Source organism: Chiloscyllium plagiosum, unplaced genomic scaffold (assembly GCF_037043375.1).
Source record: "Chiloscyllium plagiosum isolate Xiang-an unplaced genomic scaffold, Cpla_swu_hap1 HiC_scaffold_16, whole genome shotgun sequence".
NCBI classification, from domain to species: Eukaryota; Metazoa; Chordata; class Chondrichthyes; order Orectolobiformes; family Hemiscylliidae; genus Chiloscyllium; species Chiloscyllium plagiosum.
The window spans coordinates 92,717,736-92,734,961 of NW_028270154.1; the positions used below are offsets into that span (position 1 = coordinate 92,717,736).

The 17,226-nt window shown below is 45.8% G+C and overlaps 1 protein-coding gene across 2 annotated transcripts in view; it reads left to right on the forward strand.

Annotated features, from left to right (window-relative positions):
- The window catches only part of LOC122556815 (hepatitis A virus cellular receptor 2 homolog), a 47,169-nt gene extending 30,161 nt beyond the window's left edge, over nt 1–17,008 (forward strand). Inside the window, exon 8 of one of the 2 annotated variants that reach the window (XM_087995546.1) lies at nt 16,899–17,008. The gene's annotated coding sequence lies outside the window, so the exon portion shown is untranslated. Of the gene's footprint in view, nt 1–8,619; nt 10,137–16,898 lie in introns of those variants that run through there. The other variant, XM_043704020.2, reaches the window with a different exon arrangement.
- The last annotated feature ends 218 nt before the right edge of the window (nt 17,009–17,226 follow it).

A 17,226-nucleotide genomic window follows, 5' to 3' on the forward strand; every position in this document is an offset into this window, starting at 1 on the left:
CGACCCTTTCCTTCCTGCCTGACAGGTACATAATTATCAAGGACACTCAATAGTTGCCCCTTGAACAAGTTCCACATATCATTTACACTCTTGCCTTGGAGTCTACTTTTCCAAGCCACACATCCTAAGTCATGCCTCACCGCATCATAATTTCCCTTACCCCAGCTATAATTCTTGCCCTGTAGTACACACTTATCCCTCTCCATCACGAGTGTAAAAATCACCGAATTATGGTCACTATCCCCAAAGTGCTCACCTACCTCTAATTCTAACACCTGGCCTGGTTCGTTACCCAGAACCAAATCCAGTATGGCCTCACCTCTTGTTGGCCTGTCTACATATTGTGTCAGGAAACTCTCCTGCACACATTGAACAAACACTGACCCATCTAACGAACTTGAGCTATAGCTTTCCCAATCAATATCAGGAAAGTTAAAGTCCCCCATAACAACCACCCTATTACTGTCACTCATCTCCTGAATCACCTTCCCAATCCTTTCTTCAATGATTCTAGGACTATTAGGAGGCCTGTAAAAGACTCCTAACAGGGTGACCTCACCTTTCCTATTCCTAACCTCAGCCCAAACTACCTCAGATGGCAAGTCCTCATCCATCGTCCTTTCCACCGCTGGGTTTATAATTATAAACTAATAAAAGAGGTAGGCTTGTAGAAACTTGAACCAGAAACAGTTTATTCTGCGTCTTTACAGCTGCACAGCCTGAACAAGAATGACCATGGAGCTCCCTGCCTTCGGGTCACCTGACCACACTCATAAAGGGGCAGCATGCACCTCTAACTACATCTCAAAAACTCCCATTAATATTGGTCAATATTATTTCGGCATTGTAGCCAACATATGTATACATAGTCAGGAATATTTACAAAAGCTTGGAAAACATGGGACAATGACCACATCCACTCCCATCCACCTTATGCAAGCCTTTCCTTCTACAGTCTACATCAACATGATCAGTCTGTCAGGGGATAGCAGTTTCTAGATCGTCTCCTTGTCTGAGGACCCATTTCTGATATAGTCTCCCAAACTTCCAGAAGCTCTAGATGCATTCAACAGATACATCCCTCTCTGATTGGCTGTGATGCTGCTTTTGTCTCCTCCCTGGGTATGGCCAACCCTGGCTCAGAGACCAATTGCTCAGTTGACAGCACAAGTTCCATTTAGTCTGGCTCTTAATGTTGAGACTCACCCCCACCCGTTGGTGAGGTTAGATGACTAAATGGTGCCCACGTCACCTCCAGACCAGTGCATCCTGAGTTTTCATCACATAGGCCAATGGTCTGTTTGAGCCACCACCACCACGGGGAGCCATTTCTCTCAAGACGTATAATTTCTTGCTAAGACAGACTGTCTCTTTGGAATATCCTTGGCCTTAGTGTTTCCACCCTTCCGGAGATCTGTCCTTCTTGATTTCATTCTACCACCTCTCTGGTCTCTTCTGGATGCAGTAAGTCAAACATGGTTATCAGCTCGTGGTTAAACACTAAGGAATCTGGCAGCTACTGTGTCGTTGCATGTGGTGTGTTGCTGTACACACTGAGGAACTTGTTAAATCACCTTCCTAGTGACCTGTCCCCTTGTGAAGACTTTAGGATCCACTTCAGGGTTTGTACAAATGTCTCTACCCGTCTGTTTGTCACAGGGTGACACTGAGCCGATCTCTCGTGTCTGACTGTGTGATTTTCCTAGAACTCCTTGAACTCTTGCACCACAAACTGTGGACCATTGTTACTCATGGTGAAACTGGGGCTTTGCCCGAAACATTGATTCTCCCGCTTGTTGGATGCTGCCTGACCAGCTGTGCTATTCCAGAACCTCTCTTGACTCATTGTCCATTATGACTTGTTCGGGATTCCTGAATTTGGCAAATATTTCATCCAGTCAGTCTGTTGTTGCTTCTGCTGATACCGACTTCCAGACCACCACCTTGGGCCACTTGGAGTGGGCATCCATGACCACTAGTAATATCCATCTCTCTACCAGTCCCATGTAATCAATATAAATCCGCTGCCATGGTGTATGAGGCCATTTCCATGGAGGAGGGGGTGACAATGCCAGTGCATTCCTTACTGATGCGCAGGATTCTCATGACCCTGCCTTCCCCTCAATCTGGAAGATCACATTCGGCACCAAAAGTAGCTCCTGGCTATCTCCTACGTTAGCACCGCACCAGAGTGCCCTGAGTACCTTTGTTCCAGCACCTTTCCTTTTAACAGGAGAGGGATAACAACTCTCATATCCTACATTAAACACTCATCCGATACAGAAAACTCCCACTTCCTGGACAAGTAAGGGCTAAGTAATTCTGGGTGGGTTCCATGACTGGTCCTCCCTCTCAAGACAGAGTCCACACTCAGCTCAAACTGGGTCATTCCGATTGGCATTTGACATCTGAATCACTGACACCGACACCTTGTCACCCTGGGAAAAGTACACCATTATCAGATTCCAGTTGGGAATATCTTTATTCCCTGGTAGCAGCACCTTGACAGAGCATCTGTATTGCTGTGTTTCTCCACCTGTCGATATCTGATTTCATATGGGTAAGCTGACAGAGTCAGTGCCCATCACTGCCAGTGTGCTGCCATCATTGACCGCACCCCCATACGGAAAATGGGGTGAGCAGCCGGTGGTCTGCCAGCAGCACAAAATGGTTGCCATAAAGAAATGGGTGAACTTCTCAACACCAAACATAATGCCCAATCCTTCCTTTTCCACTTGGATATATTTCTCCTCTAGGGTGTAGGTTTGCTCGCTGAGCTGTAGGTTTGATATCCAAACGTTTCATTACCTGGCTAGGTAACATCATCAGTGGTGACCTCCAAGTGAAGCGAAGGTGTTGTCTCCTGCTTTCTATTTATATCTTTCTCCTGGATGGGGTTCCTGGGGTTTGTGGTGTTGTCATTTCCTGTTCGTTTTCTGAGGGGTTGATAGATGGCATCTAGATCTATGTGATGTTTATGGCGTTGTGGTTGGAGTGCCAGGCCTCTAGGAATTCTCTGGCATGTCTTTGCTTAGCCTGTTCCAGGATAGATGTGTTGTCCCAGTCGAAGTGGTGGTTTTTTTCATCCGTGTGTAGGGCTACGAGGGAGAGAGGGTCATGTCTTTTTTTTTAAGCCCTTCAGGAATGCCCGAAACGTCGGTTCTCCTGATCCTCGGATGCTGCCTGGCCTGCTGCGCTTTTCCAGCACCACACTTTTCTACTCTGGTCTCCAGCATCTGCAGTCCTCACTTTCTCGTAACACCAGATACCTGTCAATCCACTGAAGATTTGGTTCATGGTCCTCTGGAACAGAGCCGGCACTGATGTGATGCCAAAAGGCAGTCACTTAGTCATACAGTCATAGAGATTCACAGCATGGAAACAGACCCTTCGGTCCATCTTGTCCATGCTGACCAGATATCCCAACCCAATCTAGTCCCATTAACAGCATTTGGCACATATCCCTCTAAACCCTTCCTATTCATATACCCATCCAGATGCCTTTTAAATGTTGCAATTGTACTAGCCTCCACCACTTCCTCTGGCAGCTCATTCCATACACACACCACTCCATGTGTGAAAAAGGTACCCCTTACATCCCTTTTAAATCTTTCCCCTCTCACCCTAACCCTATGCCCTCTAGTTCTGGACTCCCCCACCCCAGGGAAAAGACTTTGTCCATTTACCCTATCCATGCCCCTCCACCGTCAACCTCTGTCTTCTACCTTTGAGCCAGGTCTGCATCCAAATAGCTAGTTATCCCTGTATTCCATGAGATCTAACATTGCTCTACAGTCTCCCATGGGGAACCTTGTCAAACGCCTTATTGAAGTCCAAATAGATCACATCCACCACTCTGTCTTCATCAATCCTCTTTGTTACTTCCTCAAAAAACTCAATCAAGTTCATAAGACATGATTTCCCATGTTGACTATCCCTAATCAGTTCTTGCCTTTCCAAATACGTGTAAATCACGTCCCTCAGGATTCCCTCCAACAACTTGCCTACCACCGATATCAGGCTCACCGGTCTATAGTTCCCTGGCTTATCCTTACCACCTTTCGTAAACAGTGGTACCATGTTAGCCAACCTCCAGTCATCTGGCACCTCACCTGTGACTATCAATGATACAAATATCTCAGCAAGTGGCCTATCACTCAACTTCCCTAGCTTCCCACAGAGTTCTAGGGTACACCTGACCAGGTCCTGGGGATTTATCCACTTTTATGCGTTTCAGAGCACTTCCTCCTCTGTAAAATGGACATTTTCAAGATGTCAGGCAGCATCAAAGGAACAGGAGAATCGACGTTTCAGGCATAAGCGATAATGGCAACACATTTTTAAGCTCTGATCTCCAGCATCTGCAGTCCTCACTTTCTCCATTTTTCAAGATGTCACCATCTATTTCCCCACATTCTATATCTTCCATGTCTTTTTCCACAGTAAATACTGATGCAAAATACTGGTTTAGTACCTGCCCCATCTCCTGCGACTCCACATATAGGCTTGACTTGCTGATCTTTGAGGGGTTCTATTCTCTTTCTAGTTACCCTTTTGTCCTTAATGTATACATAAAAACCCTTTGGATTATCCTTAACCCTATTTACCAAAGCTATCTCATGTCCCCTTTTTGTCCTAATTTCCCTCTTAAGTATACTCCTACTTTCTTTATACTCTTCTAAGGATTCGCTCGATCTATCCTGTCTATATTTACTTCCTTCTTTTTCTTAACCAAACCCTCAATTTCTTTAGTCATCCAGCATTCCCTATACCTACCAGCCTTTCCTTTCAACCTCACGGGAAAATATTATCTCTGGACTCTCGTCATCTCATTTCAGAAGGCTTCCCATTTTCCAGCTGTTCCTTTATGCGCGAACATCTGCCCCCAATCAGCTTTTGAAAGTTCTTGCCTAATACTGTCAAAATTGGCCTTCCTCCAATTTAGAACTTCACCTTTTAGATCTGGTCTATCCTTTTCCATCATTATTTAAAATCTAATAGCATTATGGTCACTGGCCCCAAAGTGCTCCCCCACTGACACCTCAGTCACCTGCCCTGCCTTATTTCCCATGAGGAGGTCAAGTTTTGCACCTTCTCTAGTAGGTACATCACATACTGAATCAGAAAATGTTCTTGTACACACTTAACAATATGGCAGTCCCTGTCTATGTTTGGAAAGTTAAAATACCCTACCATAACCACCATGTTATTTTACAGATAACTATAATCTCCTTACAAATTTGTTTCTCAATTTCCCTCTGACTATTTGGGGGGGTCTATAATACAATCCCAATAAGGTGATCATCCCTTTCTTATTTCTCAGTTCCACCCAAATAACTTCCCTGGATGTATTTATGGAAATATCCTCCCTCAGTACAGCTGTAATGCTATCCCTTATCAAAAATGACATACCCCCCTCCTCTCTTGCCTCCTTTTCTATCCTTCCTGTAGCATTTGTATCCTGGAACATTAAGCTGCCAGTCCTGCCAACTCCTGAGCCACATTTCTGTAATTGTAAACTATGCCGAGTTTATCTGCCTTCTCTGTTAAGCCTCTTGCAATAAAGTAAACGCAGTTTAATTCATAAGTCCTACCTTGTTCTCTGCTATGTCCCTGCCTGCCCTGACTGTTTGACTCACTCCTTTGCTCAACTGTACCAATCTCAGATTGATCTCTTTCCTCACTATCTCCCTGGGTCTCCCCACCTCCCCCCCACCTTACTAGTTTAAATCCTCCCGAGCAGCTCTAGCTAATCTCCCTGCCAGTATATTAGTCCTCTTCCAATTCAGGTGTAATCTGTCCTTCTTGTACAGGTCACTTCTACCCCAGAAGAGATTCCAATGACACAAAAATGAGAATCCATCTCCCATGCATTCCTCTGCTATATCCTCCTATTCTTCCCTTCACTCGCTTGTAGCACCAGGAGTATCCAGATATTACTACCCACGAGGGCCTCCTTTTTAATTTTCAACCTGACTTTCTACATTCTCCCTTCAGAATCTCATCCTTTTCCATTCCTATGTCATTAGTTCTAATGTATACAAAGATCCCCTGCAGGTCTCTCTCCCCTTTGAGAACATTCTGCACCCTGAGATATCCTTGATCCTGGCACCAGGGAGGCAACATGCCATTCTGACTTTTCACTGTTGACTGCAGAAACATCTGTCTATGTCTCTGACTAGACAGTCACCTATCACAATCGATCGCTTGGAACCCGATATACCCCACATTGCATTAGAGCCAGTCTCAATACCAGGAATTTGGCTGTTCATGCAATATTCCCCTGAGAATCCATCACCCCTTACATTTTCCATAAAATAGTATACTTGTTTGAGATGGGGATAGCTACAGAAGACTCCTGCACTACCTACCTACTCCTCCTATCTTTCCTGGGTTTAACCCATCTATCTGACTATATCTGCAGCTTTTCTCCCTTTCTATAACTGCCATCCATCACATCCCCTTGCTCTTGTAAATTCCTCATTGCTTCAAAACTGTCGTTCTAACTGATCTATGTGATCTGATAGGATTTTCAATCAAAGACACTTTGATTGCAGACATAATCATCAGTAACATGGAAACTGTCCCTAAACTTCCACATCCGAAGGGAAGAGCACATCATTCCACTGAAGGCCATCTTTGTTCCTTCACAGTCTACAGACCCAGAAAATAGCACCGTCTTTTTGCTCTAAAAAAACACAGCTGCAGATTAACTTAGTATTTATGGTTTATGTTGTTAAAATTTAATCAAGAGACAGATCTCAATAAAACATATAATCAAGAAAGAACCCACTCTACTCACTATTGTAGATTTGCAGCAAGGCTGCACTTAAAAACTATGCACTTATCTGTTCCTGTACTCTGAGCTCTCACACACCGGTTCCTCTAAGGTCAGCTGTGAATTTTGCTGTTTGTTAATTTTTCCTAGACGCATTCCAATGTCCAGAGGTACATGAACTCAAACAGCAAAGGCAGTAATTGTGCAGATTCACTGCTGTGTCAGTTAGCAGCGTGGGTTTCTTCCGCTCTCTCCTTCACTGACCATGTGCTGCCTATTATCTGTCCTTCTCCCTTTTAAAAATGCTGTTGTTTTGACTGTTGTTTCTCCAAAGTTCCAAAACAATGCAAAAGCATATAAAGCAGTAATTGCTGCTCCTGAAATTCGAGGAAATCACTTCCAACACCTAAATTACCTCAAAAAAGGAGCAGCTCTTACAGCCACAATTTCTTTTCCATCCTCCATCTTGGTTTACCCAGAATCCTCATTGATCCTTGTAGTGGAACAGTCCCCTGTGTGTCACTATCTATCAGTATCAGCAAAGGCTGGGTCTCCTTTCTGACCCCCATCTGCAATTAGGCCGGCAACAGATCCTGTTTTGAGAATTTCTTTCTCCCAGCCAGTCTACTGAACAAGTCCGCAATGGGTGGGAGTGGGTGTTGTTCTGCACACAAAGATTGGGTCCTCTGAATTTAATTTATTTAAGACAGAGATTGAAAGGTTCTTGATTGTCAAGGGGATCAAAGGTTACAGGGAGAAAGTGGGAGAATGGGGGTTGAAAACTTAGCAGCCATGGTAGAATGATGGAGCAGACTCGATGGGCTGAATGGCCTAATTTCTGTCCCTAAGTCTTATGGTCTGTAGGTCCTTTTGAGACACCTTCTCTTGCTTGAGTTTATTTGCCAATTTCAGGCAATATGGCCCACTCACTTACCTCTGCAGCGATGAACCTCTTGAGTCCAACACGCTGACTCCTTACGACAGCTCTTGTCATATCAGCAGCATGCTAGGGTTGCTACTGCACTCTGTTGAACTTTGCTTCTTTATGCAGCTGGGCATTGATACCCAACTGTGTTTTTTCGCTGGTGGCCACCTCCATTGGGATAACAATTTCCAAAGTGGCCTTGAAATCGGGGTCTCTCCTTGTGAATAGCTTCCATTGAATGGATTCATATTGGAGACCACAAACCCAACAGTCCCACAAAGCATCGAGGAGGAACCCTCTGAATTCCAGTGTTTCACTGATTTGTTTATTTAGCCAACACTTGGGTGAAGTATTCTCCTGCATTTTATATCCATTTATAGAAATGGAAACATTCTGAGATCATCAGTGGCTTTCATGTAAAATAATTCCCCAATACTTTGCGTTGGTCTTGTTCTGTCTTCTTTGCAGGTTTCTCTGGTTGCACCAGATTCCTTCGATTCATGAAGGTCTTCCTCTCAATGGTGCTCAAGAAAACTATTGCCATTAAGTCTTCAGCTCCTCAGTCTTCAGCCTTCAAATGTGAACTGAAATACTCGGTGTAAACAATCAAATTTTCTGTCTCTATGTTACAAGGTCCTATTGCTCCGAATTGGCCCACTGTTTTGTTTGCCTACCATTTTAAGTCTAAGTAGTCAGTTGTCACATGCAGCCAAGTCCCCTTGGAGAATGCTTTCTGAAAAACTTTCATTAAGCTTCCAGATAAGCATTCCCCTCTTCAGCCGTTGGTGATAGCCCGAGTCCCCGCACGACCACCACTCTCGTCCTGCTCGCTAGCGAGTGCTATGCTTCCCCAGCATCGACTGCAGCCCAAGTTCTCTCATGATCACTTCTGATGACATTTTGATCTGTTTTCCAGCAACTCTACCACACGACCTCCTCAATCTCGTGCCATTTTCAAAGCATGGGCAACGTTTGATCTCCTTCCTTTCTTCCGAAAAAGGTGGTATATTTCAGTCATACAGTTCATAGAATCATAGAATCCCTAAATGTGAAAAGAGACCATTCACCCACCCTCTGAAGAACATCCCACTTAAATATGGCCCCCAACACCATCCCTTGCATTTCCCATGGCCAATTCACCTAACCTGCATGTCTTTGGACTGTGGGAGGAAACTGGAACATCCAGCAGAAAAACATGCAGGCGTGGGAAGAACGTGCAAACTCCACACAGTTGCCCAAAGCTGGAATTGAACCTGCATCCCTGGTGCTGTGAGGCAGTAGTGCTAAGCACTGAGTCACTGTGCTGTTGTGACTCAGTCTCATTGTCCATTATTATGTTTGGGTCTAATTATAAGTTGCTAAAGACCATGCGATAGGCTTGTAGAAACTTGAATTATGTGTCTTTACAGCTACACAGTCGGACTGAGACTGGCTCCCAAGCTCCCTGCTCCGAGTCACCTGATCTGCACTCTTAAAGGGATAGCACTTATTTCCAAAACATACATCACAATTTGTACTTAAAAACATTAAACAGAGGTTAAAATAAAGTGCACATTGAAGCAGATCAAAGAAGTATTCAGATAACTTTGCTGTCAGTTACTCTGTAGCATTGTACAACAGGCATTTTCACTCTCTTTAAGTACGACGCCCTATGTGGGTGTTGGCAATAATGGATTTCTATTTGTTGGGTCCTGATTATGGTTGACAAGATACCGCAGTGGTGCCCTGTAACCTTCTACCATCTCTGGCTGACCATATGTCCTTTACTCTTACCACTTGCCAATGATAGATGGAAGGATTTGCAGATTGATAATCAATCTGTTTCACCATACCATGAGTGCACCTTCAGCAATCATCAAGTTCCAAAGTAGGACTTTAACCTCGAGCTTCAGGCTCAGGAATGCTTCCCACTGCACCACAAGACCTCCAAGGTGTATAATTATCATAAAGGTCCACTACTTCCCTGGAGTTTTATGTTTTCACCTTAGAGACACCTGACCAAGAGAACCTGACCTTTGACACGCCTCAATAGCATTGTTCTTGATTGATCATCATATTTAAAAAGAATATGTAGTCTTGACTCCTCCGAGTGACCAACCAGGTCATACCCTCCACCTATCCCCACCTCACCATCCTGTCCCCGCCAACCCCTTTATCTGCAGCTCCCCCCTCCGCCCCCAAGTCCTGAAGAAGGGTTTCACCCGAAACATCGACTCCTCTACCTTCCAATGCTGCTCAGCTTGCTGTGTTCTTCCAGCCTCCTGCCTGTTTACTTTGAAAGATTGTGGCAGACTGACTTCTGTTGAAGGAAAAGGCATTCGCATACTAAAGACTTGCTTCGTTTTATGCATGACAACATTACATTTTGTTATTTATTATGTTGTCACATTGATATGTTATTGCATTAATTTGTAAATAAATCATTAATTTTGGCCTGTATACACCTTGTGTAGCATTTGATTTTTCAGTTGTAGGAATCATGCATATATATCAGTGTTTCTAAAACAAATGTTAAAATGTTTAAACTTAAATAGCATTACATCAAATTCGCATAGAATTTACATTAGAATTTACAGCTCTGACAAAGGCCAATAGCTAGTGTTTATGCTAATCATAAGCCTCTTCCCTCTGACACTGTTTTGCAAATCTGTTTATAATATTATGTCTTATAGCTAGTATAGTATGTCAGTCTAATAATATGAGGTAAAGGATGTCTTCAACAGACTTGCTCATAACATTATCACTGTATTTTAGCATGTGACCTGAGCATTCTTAGGTCTCAGACTCCATCTTGGGTCATTTGAAGTATCACATATTAGTGAAAGTATGCTTTTGTTTTGTGACCAAATTAATTGAGCGAAAGGCAAATTTCACAAAATGAAGATGTTTTGTATGTTGCTGATGTCACAAACCGTGTCAATAGTATAAGAAGATCAGAAGTTTTGACAACCATTAACATCATTTAATGTATATAATGTCAGGACAACTGCTCAAAGATAAATCATTTCCACATTGCAGAGGGAACACTTAGATTTCTGAACATGAGCATGTTTCACTCTGAGGAAGCTTCAGCGAAATTGCAAATTTCTCCACACCGGCATTGATTGTGTCTACCTATGTTGTTGCTGCTGTGAGCTACTCACTCTCTGAGCTCTTGCTACTGCAAGCATGTCTTGGATTACATTTCCCAGGGTCAGCCCTGGATCCTACTGCTGACCTGCAGCCAACCAGCACACCAGCTCTCCCTCCTCACCTATCCACTCCCACAATGCACCTCACCCCTCCACCTCTCCGTCTTCACCTTATTCCCCCTCCACCCCTTCCCAGGCCCCTAACCCACTCTCCAGTCCACCCCCTGCAATCTCCTTTCTCTCCCACATCCATTCCCCCACAACACCCCATCCAAACCTCACCCACCATATACCATCATCCTCCCCCCTCTCCCCCATCAGCCACCCCGGAACCCCCCCAAAAACCCCAACCCCGAGTCTTGCCACAAAATCACTATTCCCCTCCCCCTCCTTGACTGCGAACTCTCTGAGGCTGAACGGTCTGTCCTCAGGAAAGGGCTCATATTCATACTCCTCTGCTCCCACCTCAGCGAATTGAAGATCTACCACGCAGTGGAGGTCTTCTTCCCCCAACTCATGCTCCGTGCCTTCTTCTTTGACAAATACTCCCAACCTCCCTCGGACAACCCCTTCTCCCGCCTCCAATCTTTATCCTCCAGTTGGTCACCACCTGAAGGCCTTGTACCCAGTCTAGACCTCTTCATTACAGACTGCCAACATAACAGCGGCAGCCTCAATTTCTTCATCCCCTTCACCCACTCCAACCTCAGCCCCTCCAAATGTGCAGCTCTCCACTTGCTCAGCAACAACCCCTGGTTCACCATCAAACTCACTGAAAAAGGCGGGGCAGTAGTAGTCTGGAGAACAGACCTCAGAGGCTGAACGCCAACTCTCTGTCACCATGTCCTACCTCCCCCTTGCCAGTGACTCATCAGACCAAAGTCGAACGCGCTGTCCGTGCCCTCATTGCCTCTGGTGATCTCCTCCAGTGCCGTACTGCCCGATTCTACCGCCTTCCCAAGATCCACAAGCCCAATTACCCTGGGTGACCCATCGAGTCGGCATGCTCCTGCCCCACCAAATGTATCTCGTCCTACCTTGACTCTATCCTCTCCCCCTTCGTTCAGGCATTCCCCACCTACACCTGCGATACTAACCACATCCTCCATCTCTTCAGCAACTTCACATTCCTGACCCCCAGCCTTTTACACGTCCATACCCCACAAGAATGGCCTCCAAGCCCTCTGCTTTTTCCTCTCCAACAGACCCATCTGGTCCCCCTCCACTAAAACCCTCCTCTGCCTCACCGAACTGGTCTTCACCCTCAATAACTTTTCCTTTAACTCCTCCCATTTCCTCCAAATCCAGGGGCTGGCCATGGGCATCCGGATGGGCCCCAGCTACACCTGCCGCATTGTTGGCTATATCGAACAGTGCCTCTTCAGTCCCTACAGGCGCACTGTGCCCCAACTCTTCTGCCTTTACATCGATGATTGCATCGGTGCAGCCTCCTGCAGCCAAGCTGAACTGGAGCAATTCATTGACTTCACCCACAACTTCTACCCCACCCTCAAAATCACTTGGTCCATCTCGGACACCACCCTCCCTTTTCTTGACCTCTCCATTTCCAGATCTGGTGACAGTCTCAAGATGGACATGTACTACATACATAGAATACAGAACATTACAGTGCAGTACAGGCCCTTTGGCCCTTTATCCGAAGCCCATCTAACCTACACTATTCCGTTTTCATCCATATGTTTATCCAATGACCATTTAAATGCCCTTAAAGTTGGCGAGTTTACTACTGTTGCAGGCAGTGCATTCCATGTCCCTACTTCTCTCTGAGTAAACAAACTACCTCTGGCATCTGTCCTATATCTATTCCCTCTCGATTTAAAGCTCTCTCCCCTCATACTCGTCATCACCATCTGAGGAAAAAGGCTCTCACTGTCCACCCTTTTTAATCCTCTGTTCACCTTTTATGTCTATTAAGTCACCTCTCAACCTTCTTCTTTCTAATGAAAACAGCCTCAAGTCCCTCAGCCCTTCTTCATAAGACCTTCACTCCATACCAGGCAACATCCTAGTAAATCTCCTCTAACCCTTTCCAAAGCTTCCACATCCTTCTTATAATGTGGTGACTTGAACTGTACGCAATACTCCAAGTGTGGTTGCAACAGAGTTTTGTACAGTTGCAGCATGACCTCTACCAATCCCTCTACCAATAAAAGCTAACACACCGTGTGCCTTCTTAACAACGCTATCTACCTGGGTGGCAACTTTCAGGGATCTATACACATGGACAGCGAGATCTCTCTGTTCATCTACACTACCAAGAATCTGACCCTTAGCCCAGTATTCTTTTTTCCTGTTACTCCTTCCAAAGTGAATCACCTCAAACGTTTCCACATTAAACTCCATTTGCCACCTTTCAGCCCAGCTCTGCAGCATATCTATGTCGCTCTGTAACCTGCAACATCCTTCAGCGTTATCCAGAACTCCACTGACCTTATTGTAATCCGTAAATTTACTAACCCATCCTTCTATGCCCTCATCCAGTTCATTTATAAAAATGACAAACAGCAGTGGCCCCAAAACAGATCCTTGTGGTACGCCACTGGTAATTGAGCTCCAGGATGAATATTTCCCATCGACCACCACCCTCTGCCTTCTTTCAGCTAGCCAATTTCTAAATCACCTTCAATCCCGAAACTCCATATTTTGTGCAATAGCCTACCATGGGGATCCTTATCAAATACCTTTCTGAAATCCATAAACACCACATCAACTGTTTTACCCTCATCCACCTGTTTGGTCACCTTCTCAAAGAACTCAATGAGGTTTGTGAGACATGACCTACCCTCAACAAAACTGTGTTGACTATCACTAGTCAACTTATTCCTTTCTAGATGATTATAAAACCTATCTCCTATAACCTTTCTTTAACACAACCGAAGTAAGGCTCACAGGTCTATAATTTCCAGGGTTGTCTCTGCTCCCCTTCTTGAACAAGGGGACAACATTTGCTATCCTCCAGTCTTCTGGCACTATTCCTGTAGACAATGACGACATAAAGATCAAAGCCAAAGGCTCTCCAATCTCCTCCCTGGCTTCCCAGAGAATCCCAGGATAAATCCTATCTGGCCCAGGGAGTTAAAGCCTGCGGACACCCATAACTACCTGGACTACACCTCCTCCCTTCCAGTATCCTGCAAGAACTTCATCCCATTCTCCCAATTCCTCTGACTCCGTTGTACCTGCTCGGATGAGGAGAGATTCCACTCTCAAGGATCCCAGGTGTCCATCTATTTTGAACTACGTGCTTTTCCTTCCTCTGTCATCCAGATAGCCCTCCACTGTACCACCTCCATTTCCCGTTCCACTGCTCTAAACTCCTCCTCCCAACGCAATAAAGACACAGACCCCTTGTCCTACAATCCCACCAGTCTCCGCATCCAATGCATCATCTTTAAACACTTCCGCCAAATCCAATTAAACCCAACCACCAAGAACATCTTCCCCTCCCCATCCCTGTCTTCCATAAGGCCCAAGAATTCTTTTGAGAATCCTTGGTCTGTGCCACTTTCCCCAACAACACCCCGAAACCCTCAGGTACCTTCCCCTGCAACCAGAAAACATGCAAAATCTGCCAGTACAGCATTCCCCTCACCTTCATTTCAGGCCCCAAACAGTCCTTCCAGATGAGACAGAGATTAGATTAGATTACTTACAGATTAGATTAGATTACTTACAGTGTGGAAACAGGCCCTTCGGCCCAACAAGTCCACACCGACCCGCCGAAGCGCAACCCACCCATACCCCTACATTTACCCCTTTAACCTAACACTACGGGCAATTTAGCATGGCCAATTCACCTAACCTGCACATCTTTGGACTGTGGGAGGAAACCGGAGCACCCGGAGGAAACCCACGCAGACACGGGGAGAACGTGCAAACTCCACACAGTCAGTCGCCTGAGTCGGGAATTGAACCCGGGTCTCTGGCGCTGCGAGGCAGCAGTGCTAACCACTGTGCCACCGTGCCGCCCACCAACCTAGTTTACTGCATCAGGTGCTCCCAATGTGGTCTTCTCTACATCCAGGAGACCAATGGTAAACTGAGGGAATAGTCCACAGAGCATCTCAGCCGGGCCCGCAGGTGCCAACCAGACCAGAGGTTCACCTGCCTCCCATCCAACCTAGTTTACTGCATCAGGTGCTCCCAATGTGGTCTTCTCTACATCCAGGAGACCAATGGTAAACTGAGGGAATAGTCCACAGAGCATCTCAGCCGGGCCCGCAGGGGCCAACCAGACCTCCCAGTCACTGCCCATTTCAATTCCCCTTCCTACTCCCTTTCCATCATGATCATCCTTGGCTTCCTCCAATCCTACTGGAGAAACATCGCCTCATCTTCTGCCTGGGCAGCCTACAGCCCGGAGGACTCAACGTTGAGTTCTCCAATTTCAAATTTGAGCTACTCAGCATCCCTGTGCAATACATGATTAGGCCAGCAGAGGGTGGCATTGCATCACTTTAAACACAAGGGAGCACTCGGGAGAAAGACCTGGAACCTTTCTATCTCTCTCAGGAGGAGAAAGTGAGGACTGCAGATGCTGGAGATCAGAGCTGAAAATGTGTTGCTGGAAAAGCGCAGCAGGTCAGGCAGCATCCAAGGAGCCGGAGAATCGACGTTTCGGGCATGAGCCCTTCTTCAGGAAGAAGATTCCTGAAGAAGGGCTCATGCCCGAAACGTCGATTCTCCTGCTCCTTGGATGCTGCCTGACCTGCTGCGCTTTTCCAGCAACACATTTTCAGCTCTATCTCTCTCACCTTCCCTCACTGTCCCATTCTCTATCTATATCTTTCACACCTCTTTCCCTGTACCCTTTTCACTCCCTCTCTTTCTCTCTGTCTCTCTCTCTCCTTTTTTCCACTCTCCCTCTCTGTCCTTGTATTGCTCTCACTCTCTCCCTATCTCTTCCTCCCTCTCTCTCCATATCTCTCCTGGCTTCACTTTCCCATTCTTTCTAACCCTCTGTCTCTCCATTTCTCTCTCCATCTATTTCTTCCTCTCCCTGCCCTGTCCTTCTCTCTGTCTCTTACTCTTTCTCCCTCTCTCTCTCACTCTCCCTCTCTCTCCCTCACTCTCCCTCTTGCTCCCACTTTCTCCCTCTCTCTTCCACTCTCTCCCACTCTCCCTCTTTCTCCCTCTCTCTCCCTTTCTCTCTCTCCCTCTCTCTCTCACTCTCACCCTCTCTCCCTCACTCTCCCTCACACTCCCAAGCTCTCTCACTATCTCTTTGTCTCCACCCCCCTTTCTGTCCATCTCTTTCTGTATCTCCCACTTTCCCTGCCTCTCTCTCCAGCCTCTCCCCCCCCCCCTCACTCTCTGCCTGTAACTCTCTGCTTCTCTTTGTCCCTCTCTCTTCCTGTCTTTCTCTCTTTCTCTGTCTCGCACTCCCTCACTCTCCCCAATCTCACCCCAAACATGGCCTCTGATAATTCTACTTCGACTGCCTTATCTGTATGCTTTGAATTCCCCCCTGTTTCAATAGGTGTCTTTATGACAATGTTACTACACAATCAGGAAAGGTCCCAGGATATACTTCCTGTAATACCTCAGTTGCCTGATTTCCCACTGACTTTTTAACCACAGTGGGCAGCACTCCTATCTGTGATCCAGCTATATCATTACTAAGGACAAGTTGTATTCCTGGAGCTGAGAGTTTCTCCTGTCCTCCCACCACCATTTCTCCACTGTTCAGTGGACATTCCAACCTCACACTATATAATGGAGCCCATCTCATCTCATCATGAATTCCACACACTGGCACATTTTCAGGCAATAGTCTTTCTGAGTTACATGTCTCCTCATCTCTCAATGTCAAAGATTGATCCCATATGCCCTAATATTGTAATTCCTTTACCTGCTGTGCTTGGCTTATGCAAGTAAATCTTACCTTTGCAAGCAAATGGTTTAAGAAGATCTGGCACTTTCTTCTCAACCAACAATAGACCAGGCTGTACATTCTGGTGCAACCTTTTAGCCTCCAAACTGCTTTCCTTTACCACTTTAACAAAATTCACTGGCTTAACTTGTTTTCCTAAATCCGTCTTAGAGGGTGGCAGAGACGTCACTGAGAGGAATTCTGGGAGACGACTCTGCAGCCATCATGACTGGGGAGTGGATTCCGACAGGACACCTTCAGTGATCAATGCAAGGACGACAGGCAAGGTAAGATTCTTGTCTTGTTGTTTTAAGTGCGCAAGTGCAGAGATGACAGTTAGGGCAGTGGTATGCTCATCCTGCCAGTTGTGGGAAATCAGTGAGCAGTCTAGTGTTCCTGACAGCTACATCTGTGGTTGAAATGTGTGGTGCTAGAAAAGCACAACAGGTCAGGCAGCATGGAGGAGCATGAGAATTGATGTTTCGGGCATAAGCCTTTC